A 10,261-nucleotide genomic window follows, 5' to 3' on the forward strand; every position below is an offset into this window, starting at 1 on the left:
AAAGCGCCCTAGCGCGAGTGTATGGCCCGCACTATGATGGGGAAAGAGTGCGGTTGGATATGTTCTCTATCCAACAGCGTGGGTCAATTGAATCGTACGTAACGGAGTTTTCTCGGCTAAGTTTACAGGTGCCGGAACTTGACGAACTCTCCAGAGCCTTGCTATTTGTCAACGGCCTGCACGGTAACATGCGGACCTTGGTAGTGAAGGAACACCCCACTACACTGTCAGCCGCCGTTCAGTCAGCGCTAGCAGTCGCCTCAGACAGCCGATTTCAGCGCAGACCACCACTGGCGACCGCGCCGGGATTCGCACCACCATCAGGTAGCAAAAAGCTAACAAAACTAAGCCCCGAGGAACGTGAGACATTACGAGCCCAGGGGGGCTGCTTCGCATGTCGTCGACCAGGCCATATGGCCCAGAATTGCCCGCAGCATCGAGATCACCCAAACGGTGGACGTCAGTAAGGCCGATGCGATTACTGACGCAGCAAGAAAAGGCATCACCTGCGTGTAGTGTGTGCTCCGTCTCTACCCGTAACCGATTCAGTAGCCTCGCTGTGGAGGATGTTGACGATGATGCTGAATGCTCCGAAGCCAATTTCAAGCGAGATGTTACACCAACTATTGAGGCCCAGGTTACCAGCGTCAATGTGGAAACGGAACATGAGCTCCTGCGTGTAGAAGGCAAAATCAACGGTCGTCGCGCGCTTATGTTAATAGATTCGGGCTCGACCCATGATTTCATTGCCGAACAGTTTGCCAGGAGAGTTAACCTGCCAACCGAAATTGGCTCGGAAAACCTGAATGTCACGCTGGCTGATGGAGCATCAAGCTCGTTTCCCATGGAGACGACCCATGAATTGAAGGTTATCGTAGGCGACTTCAGCGATAACCAAACCTTCACGGTGTTCCCCCTTCATCGCTATGACGCTATATTGGGGAAACCTTGGTTAACGCGTAACAATCCAGACATAAACTTCCGGACGAATGAAGTCAGGTTGAACTCGAATGGTTTGCCTTGTGCGTCGCCCAGTCAAAGCGAACCGACCGCTCCTGTGGAGGCGATGTTCATATCTGGTCGTCAGGCTAGGCATGCCCTTAGGAGTGGAGACGAAGGTGTTCTGGCGTGGGTCAGCGTAGAAGACGGCATTGGCAAGGAACCTCCCGACAAATCCACTCAGAACGAGCACCCAGATCTCAAGGCCATGTTCCGTGACTATGACGATCTTTTCCCGGATGATCTGCCAGCTAGACTCCCACCAGAGAGGTCTGTAGACCACGAAATCCGCCTGGAGGAAGGCTCATCACCCCCATCGCGACCTGCCTATCGCCTGCCCAGGCCAGAAACGGAGGAATTGAAGAAACAGCTCACAGAACTCTTGAAAAAGGGTTTCGTAGAACCAAGTAAGTCCCCCTTTGGTGCACCGGTGTTTTTTGTCAAGAAAGCTGATGGTTCGTTACGCATGGTCTGCGATTGGAGGGAGCTAAACAAGATAACTGTTAAGAACAAGGCGTGCTTGCCCAATGTGGATGATTTATTCGATACTGTACAGGGCGCTAGGTACTTCACGAAACTAGACCTCCGATCAGGGTATAATCAGATTCGCATTCAAGCTGAGGACGTGCCCAAAACCGCGATTAACACTCCCTTTGGGCATTACCAATTTAGGGTCATGGGATTTGGTCTCACCAATGCACCGGCAACATTTCAATCCATGATGAATACGATTCTTCAACCATATCTGAGGGAGTTCGTAGTCGTGTTCCTAGATGACATACTCATCTTCAGCAAAACGTGGTCGGAGCATATGCAGCATGTCCGGTCGGTATTGAGCGTGCTCCGGGACAACCAGTTATTTTGCAAACGGTCAAAATGTGAATTTGGCGTGGAGAGTGTGCGGTTCCTGGGACATTGCATCGATGGACTGCACATCGCCCCTGACCCAGACAAGATTGCCGCAGTAAAGGTCTGGCCCGCTCCGACTTCCGTCACAGAGGTGAGGCAATTTCTTGGATTTACGAATTATTTTAGGCGATTCATAGATCAATACTCATCGCTCTCTAAGAACTTAGAGGAGATAACGGGAAAACATGCACGATTCGAGTGGAACAGCTCTCGGCAACATGCCTTTGAATCGCTAAAGCATGCCTTGTTGAATGCGCCCCTATTGCGGCTGGCTGATGTGAACCGACCATTCAGAGTGGTAACAGATGCAAGCGATTTCGCCTTGGGATGTGTTCTTCTCCAAGAACTAGAGGAAGATGCCTGGCATCCAGTGGCTTATGCTAGCCGAAAATTGTCTGCTGCGGAACAGAATTATACAGCTACAGAAAGAGAAACATTGGCCGTAGTGTTTGCGCTAAAGACCTGGCGCATCTACCTCTTTCAACACTTTGAGGTCATTACAGACAACATGGCGGTAGTTTATCTGAAAACAAAACCAAGCATTACAAAGAGAGAGGCGCGATGGGTTGAATTCCTAGCTGACTATAACTACACAGTCCGTCACAGACCCGGCAGAGAGAACCCTGCAGATCCCCTTTCGCGTCGCCCAGATCTCCATGAGAGTAACCTCGTGGAGAATGCAGTACCACGTTTGAATGCTATTGAGTATGCTTTAGCAATGAATGATGACGTGTCCAATACAATATCAGATGCCTACCAGAGAGACAAAGAGCTAACTCCCATCATAGAAAGATTGAAGCATTCTCTCCGAGATAATTTGCATGATCGCTATTATTGGGACGAATCCACTGATCGCTTGTACCTCAAGGCATCCCCCAATAACCGGTTGTGCATACCACAGTGCGGTGTCCGGTTAAAGCTCATTCAAGAACACCATGAGTGTGCAACGGCTGGCCACCCGGGTCGTGATCGAACGTACTTCCGCCTAGCACGTTTTTTCTACTGGCCCCGAATGGGTCTCGATATCAAGAGATTTGTCAAAACCTGTGATCTCTGCCAGCGAACGAAGGGAGGTCAGCCACGAACAGGGCTTCTCCAGTCACTTCCAATACCTAATAGTCCTTGGCAGGATATCTCAATGGATTTTATTGTTGGATTGCCCCTTACTTCTCGTGGCTTCGACGCAATTTACACCTTTGTGGACCGACTTACGAAATGCGTACATCTTGTTCCAACAAACTCGAAGATTGATGCTAAGGGCAGCGCTCAACTGTACATTCAAAACGTGTTTCGTCTGCACGGGCTGAGCTCAACCATTGTTTCCGATCGCGATCCACGATTCACTGCAGCTTTTTTCAAAGAAGTATTCTCTCAGCTAGGAACTAAATTGGCATTCAGCACTGCTAACCACCCTCAAACGGATGGTTTGACAGAGAGAGTTAACCGGCAAGTGGGAGATGTTCTAAGAGCATTTGTGAACTTGAGACAGGACAATTGGGATTCGCTTCTACCACTCTGCGAGTTTGCAATAAATAGTTCACAACAGTCATCTGTAGCTAATACACCGTTCTATCTGAACTATGGGTTTGACCCTAAGTCCCCGCCCGAATTCATTCTTAAGGGAGGGGAAAGGAGTGATTCGGTCGATTGGCTTCATGAGCAGGAAGCCGCACTAAGGATAGCTCGAGATGCTATGCTCGACGCCCAGGCAAGGCAAGCTCTATACGCAGACCAGACGAGAACGCCCAGTGATTTGAAGGTTGGTGATAGCGTTCTTGTCTACAGAGACTTTCTACTGACCCCGGAAGCTCGTGGCCAGCCCTCTCGGAAGTTGCAACCCAAGTGGTTTGGTCCGTATCGTATCCAGGCTAAGATTGGAGCGAATGCTTTTCGCTTGGAACTACCCCGTGAACTTCGCTGCCATCCCGTGTTTAATGTCACTGCTCTTAAACGCTACGAAGAGAACACGATTCCTGGAAGACACCAACCCCCGCCTCCGCCCTTCACAGATCTAGATGGACACACACGCTATGTTGCCGAAGCCGTTTTGAATCACCGACACCGCAGTGGTGAGCAACACTTCCTGGTGCATTGGAAGGGTTACCCCAGCAGCGAAGCTACGTGGGAGCCCGCTGGCAACCTATGTGATGAGTCTGGTCGGAATATTAAACCGCTGCAGAACTATCTAGCCTCACAACGACAGCAGCCTTGATCTAACTGGGCTGAGCCATATGCATCTCTTACTGAGATAGTTAATAATTATGTTATAGACTGATATAGTTTTGCGTCATCTCCTTGTGAGAGTGATGAAGTTGAGTTGGATTACACTTCAATGTGGTTATGCATGTGCATGAGTGATTATTTAATATTCCCCTTTCCACAATTGCATCTCCTAACTGGATTGTGTTATCACATATAGAACCTTGGGCTTCCTATGGGGCCGGGAGAGTGTAATAGTTTTACCTTGACACTTCTTGCTTGTCTTATGGTAACACCTTGTGTTCCTACTATTCTCACTCCTGCGGTTCTCACCTTTCTTTTGCTTTATAACCTCTGGTTTGAACATCATTCGACGAATTCTCCAATCAATCAAGTCTATACTGTTACAGATAGGTTCTTTTTCAGCTTTCGGCAGCCCTGGGTGAGTTATTTAGAGAAATATGGCTCTTTTTCATGGTGCTATTTTCTATGTCCAGCTACACAACGAGATGAGGATGGTCATTGTCATTTTCTGAGCTACGAACTGGCAGAAAGGTGAGAAAATGTCGGATTTTGACCATTTGTGCTGACCTTTCAATTTCAACGTACCTCTCTATAACATGACCCAGCTGTAATTTCAGTGGTCGCATTGATTTCATTTTTGGTTTGCTCGTAGGGCGCTGGCACCCGCATTCAGTGACCCAGAAAATTTGGCACTGCTGTGAATAGTTTAGTCGCAAAGTGAAGATTCACGGGTAAAAAGCCCCAAACTTCTAGATAGGTTCTTTTTCAGCTTTCAGCAGTCCTGGGTGAGTTCTTTAGAGAAATGTGGCTATTTTTCATGGTGCTATTTTCTATGTCCAGCTACACAACGAGATGAGGATGGTCATTGTCATTTTCTGAGCTGCGAACGGGCAGAAAGGTGAGAAAATGTCGGATTTTGACCATTTGTGCTGACTTTTCAATTTCAACGTACCTCTCTATAACATGACCCAGCTGTAATTTCAGTGGTCGCATCGGTTTCATATTTGGTTTGCTTGTAGGGCGCTGGCACCCACATTCAGTGAAGCAGAAAATTTGGCACTGCTGTGAATAGTTTAGTCGCAAAGTGAAGATTCACGGGTAAAAAGCCCCAAACTTCTAGATGGGTTCTTTTTCAGCTTTCAGCAGCCCTGGGCGAGTTCTTTAGAGAAATGTGACTCTTTTTCATGGTGCTATTGTCTATGTCCAGCTAACCAACGAGATGAGGATGGTCATTGTCGTTTTCTAAGCTGCGAACGGGCAGAAAGGTGAGAAAATGTCGGATTTTGACCATTTGTGCTGACCTTTCAATTTCAACGTACCTCTCTATAACATGACCCAGCTGTAATGTCAGCGGTCGCATTGGTTTCATTTTTGGTTTGCTTGTAGGGCGCTGGCACCCACAATCAGTGACCCTAAAAATTTGGCACTGCTGTGAATAGTTTAGTCGCAAAGTGAAGATTCACGGGTAAAAAGCCCCAAACTTCTAGATAGGTTCTTTTTCAGCTTTCAGAAGCCCTGGGTGAGTTCTTTAGAGAAATGTGGCTCTTTTTCATGGTGCTATTTTCTATGTCCAGCTACACAACGAGATGAGGATGGTCATTGTCATTTTCTGAGCTGCGAACGGGCAGAAAGGTGAGAAAATGTCTGATTTTGACCATTTGTGCTGACCTTTCAATTTCAACGTACCTCTCTATAACATGACCCAGCTGTAATTTCAGTGGTCGCATTGGTTTCATTTTTGGTTTGCTTGTAGGGCGCTGGCACCCGCATTCAGCGATCCAGAAAATTTGGTACTGCTGTGAACAGTTTAGTCACAAAGTGAAGATTCACGGGTAAAAAGCCCCAAACTTCTAGATAGGTTCTTTTTCAGCTTTCAGCAGCCCTGGGCGAGTTCTTTAGAGAAATGTGGCTCTTTTTCATGGTGCTATTTTCTATGTCCAGCTACACAACGAGATGAAGATGGTCATTATCATTTTCTGAGCTGCGAACGGGCAGAAAGGTGAGAAAATGTCGGATTTTGACCATTTGTGCTGACCTTTCAATTTCGACGTACCTCTCTATAACGTGACTCAGCTGTAATTTCAGTGGTCGCATTAGCTTCATTTTTGGTTTGCTTGTAGGGCGCTGGCACCCGCATTCAGTGACCGAGAAAATTGGGCACTGCTGTGAATAGTTTAGTCGCAAAGTGAAGATTCACGGGTAAAAAGCCCCAAACTTCTAGATAGGTTCTTTTTCTGCTTTCAGCAGCCCTGGGTGAGTTCTTTAGAGAAATGTGGCTCTTTTTCATGGTGCTATTTTCTATGTCCAGCTACACAACGAGATGAGGATGGTCATTGTCATTTTCTGAGCTGCGAACGGGCAGAAAGGTGAGAAAATGTCGGATTTTGACCATTTGTGCTGACTTTTCAATTTCAACGTACCTCTCTATAACATGGCCCAGCTGTAATTTCATCGGTCGCATCGGTTTCATTTTTGGTTCGCTTGTAGGGCGCTGGCACCCACATTCAGTGAAGCAGAAAATTTGGCACTCCTGTGAATAGTTTAGTCGCAAAGTGAAGATTCACGGGTAAAAAGCCCCAAACTTCTAGATAGGTTCTTTTTCAGCTTTCAGCAGCCCTGGGCGAGTTCTTTGGAGAAATGTGAATCTTTTTCATGGTGCTATTGTCTATGTCCAGCTAACCAACGAGATGAGGATGGTCATTGTCATTTTCTAAGCTGCGAACGGGCAGAAAGGTGAGAAAATGTCGGATTTTGACCATTTGTGCTGACCTTTCAATTTCAACGTACCTCTCTATAACATGACCCAGCTGTAATTGAAGCGGTCGCATTGGTTTCATTTTTGGTTTGCTTGTAGGGCGCTGGCACCCACAATCAGTGACCCTAAAAATTTGGCACTGCTGTGAATAGTTTAGTCGCAAAGTGAAGATTCACGGGTAAAAAGCCCCAAACTTCTAGATAGGTTCTTTTTCAGCTTTCAGCAGCCCTGGGTGAGTTCTTTAGAGAAATGTGGCTCTTTTTCATGGTGCTATTTTCTATGTCCAGCTACACAACGAGATGAGGATGGTCATTGTCATTTTCTGAGCTGCGAACGGGCAGAAAGGTGAGAAAATGTCGGATTTTGACCATTTGTGCTGACCTTTCAATTTCAACGTACCTCTCTATAACATGACCCAGCTGTAATTTCAGTGGTCGCATTGGTTTCATTTTTGGTTTGCTTGTAGGGCGCTGGCACCCGCATTCAGTGACCCAGAAAATTTGGCACTGCTGTGAACAGTTTAGTCGCAAAGTGAAGATTCACGGGTAAAAAGCCCCAAACTTCTAGATAGGTTCTTTTTCAGCTTTCAGCAGTCCTGGGTGAGTTCTTTAGAGAAATGTGGCTATTTTTCATGGTGCTATTTTCTATGTCCAGCTACACAACGAGATGAGGATGGTCATTGTCATTTTCTGAGCTGCGAACGGGCAGAAAGGTGAGAAAATGTCGGATTTTGACCATTTGTGCTGACTTTTCAATTTCAACGTACCTCTCTATAACATGACCCAGCTGTAATTTCAGTGGTCGCATCGGTTTCATATTTGGTTTGCTTGTAGGGCGCTGGCACCCACATTCAGTGAAGCAGAAAATTTGGCACTGCTGTGAATAGTTTAGTCGCAAAGTGAAGATTCACGGGTAAAAAGCCCCAAACTTCTAGATGGGTTCTTTTTCAGCTTTCAGCAGCCCTGGGCGAGTGCTTTAGAGAAATGTGACTCTTTTTCATGGTGCTATTGTCTATGTCCAGCTAACCAACGAGATGAGGATGGTCATTGTCATTTTCTAAGCTGCGAACGGGCAGAAAGGTGAGAAAATGTCGGATTTTGACCATTTGTGCTGACCTTTCAATTTCAACGTACCTCTCTATAACATGACCCAGCTGTAATGTCAGCGGTCGCATTGGTTTCATTTTTGGTTTGCTTGTAGGGCGCTGGCACCCACAATCAGTGACCCTAAAAATTTGGCACTGCTGTGAATAGTTTAGTCGCAAAGTGAAGATTCACGGGTAAAAAGCCCCAAACTTCTAGATAGGTTCTTTTTCAGCTTTCAGCAGCCCTGGGTGAGTTCTTTAGAGAAATGTGGCTCTTTTTCATGGTGCTATTTTCTATGTCCAGCTACACAACGAGATGAGGATGGTCATTGTCATTTTCTGAGCTGCGAACGGGCAGAAAGATGAGAAAATGTCGGATTTTGACCATTTGTGCTGACCTTTCAATTTCAACGTACCTCTCTATAACATGACCCAGCTGTAATTTCAGTGGTCGCATTGGTTTCATTTTTGGTTTGCTTGTAGGGCGCTGGCACCCATATTCAGTTACCCAGAAAATTTGGCACTGCTGTGAATAGTTTAGTCGCAAAGTGAAGATTCACGGGTAAAAAGCCCCAAACTTCTAGATAGGTTCTTTTTCAGCTTTCAGCAGCCCTGGGCGAGTTCTTTAGAGAAATGTAAATCTTTTTCATGGTGCTCTTGTCTATGTCCAGCTAATCAACGAGATGAGGATTGTCATTGTCATTTTCTAAGCTGCGAACGGGCAGAAAGGTGAGAAAATGTCGGATTTTGACCATTTGTGCTGACCTTTCAATTTCAACGTACCTCTCTATAACATGACCCAGCTGTAATGTCAGCGGTCGCATTGGTTTCATTTTTGGTTTGCTTGTAGGGCGCTGGCACCCGCATTGAGTGACCCAGAAAATTTGGCACTGCTGTGAACAGTTTAGTCGCAAAGTGAAGGTTCACGCTTAAAAAGCCCCAAACTTCTAGATAGGTTCTTTTTCAGCTTTCAGCAGCCCTGGGTGAGTTCTTTAGAGAAATGTGGCTCTTTTTCATGGTCCTATTTTCTATGTCCAGCTACACAACGAGATGAAGATGGTCATTATCATTTTCTGAGCTGCGAACATGCAGAAAGGTGAGAAAATGTCGGATTTTGACCATTTGTGCTGACCTTTCAATTTCAACGTACCTCTCTATAACATGACCCAGCTGTAATGTCAGCGGTCATATTGGTTTCATTTTTGGTTTGCTTGTAGGCCGCTGGCACCCACAATCAGTGACCCCAAAAATTTGGCTCTGCTGTGAATAGTTTAGTCGCAAAGTGAAGATTCACGGGTAAAAAGCCCCAAACTTCTAGATAGGTTATTTTTCAACTTCCAGCAGCCCTGGGTGAGTTCTTTAGAGAAATGTGGATCTTTTTCTTGGTTCTCTTGTCTATGTCCAGCTGCACAACGAGATGAGGATGGTCATTGTCATTTTCTAAGCTGCGACCGGGCAGAAAGGTGAGAAAATGTCAGATTTTGACCATTTGTGCTGACCTTTCAATTTCAACGTACCTCTCTATAACATGACCCAGCTGTAATGTCAGCGGTCGCATTGGTTTGATTTTTGGTTTGCTTGTAGGGCGCTGGCACCCACAATCAGTGACCCCAAAAATTTGGCACTGCTGTGAATAGTTCAGTCGCAAAGTGAAGATTCACGAGTAAAAAGCCCCAAACTTCTAGATAGGTTCTTTTTCAGCTTTAGCAGCCCTGGGTGAGTTCTTTAGAGAAATGTGGCTCTTTTTCATGGTGCTATTTTCTATGTCCAGCTACACAACGAGATGAGGATGGTCATTGTCATTTTCTGAGCTGCGAACGGGCAGAAAGGTGAGAAAATATCGGATTTTGACCATTTGTGCTGACCTTTCAATTTCAACGTACTTCTCTATAACATGACCCAGCTGTAATGTCAGCGGTCATATTGGTTTCATTTTTGGTTTGCATGTAGGGCGCTGGCACTGCTGTGAATAGTTTAGTCGCAAAGTGAAGATTCACGGGTAAAAAGCCCCAAACTTCTAGATAGGTTCTTTTTCAGCTTTCAGCAGCCCTGGGTGAGTTCTTTTGCGGAATGTGGATCTTTTTCTTTGTTCTCTTGTCTATGTCCAGCTACACAACGAGATGAGGATGGTCATTGTCATTTTCTAAGCTGCGAACGGGCAGTAAGGTGAGAAAATGTCGGATTTTGACCATTTGTGCTGACCTTTCAATTTCAACGTACCTCTCTATAACATGACCCAGCTGTAATGTCAGCGTTCGCATTGGTTTGATTTTTGCTTTGCTTGTAGGGCG

The 10,261-nt window shown here is 46.0% G+C and overlaps 1 long non-coding RNA gene across 1 annotated transcript; it reads left to right on the plus strand.

The window, feature by feature from the left end:
* The first annotated feature begins 6,070 nt into the window (after nt 1-6,070).
* On the plus strand, nt 6,071-9,433 carry LOC135823406 (uncharacterized). Its single transcript, XR_010554697.1, has 4 exons — nt 6,071-6,130; nt 8,642-8,699; nt 9,009-9,066; nt 9,376-9,433. It is a non-coding gene; the product is annotated as an uncharacterized LOC135823406 (long non-coding RNA).
* Nucleotides 9,434-10,261: the final 828 nt, after the last annotated feature.

The sequence above is a fragment of the Sycon ciliatum genome, chromosome 8, assembly GCF_964019385.1.
Source record: "Sycon ciliatum chromosome 8, ocSycCili1.1, whole genome shotgun sequence".
Lineage (NCBI taxonomy): Eukaryota > Metazoa > Porifera > Calcarea > Leucosolenida > Sycettidae > Sycon > Sycon ciliatum.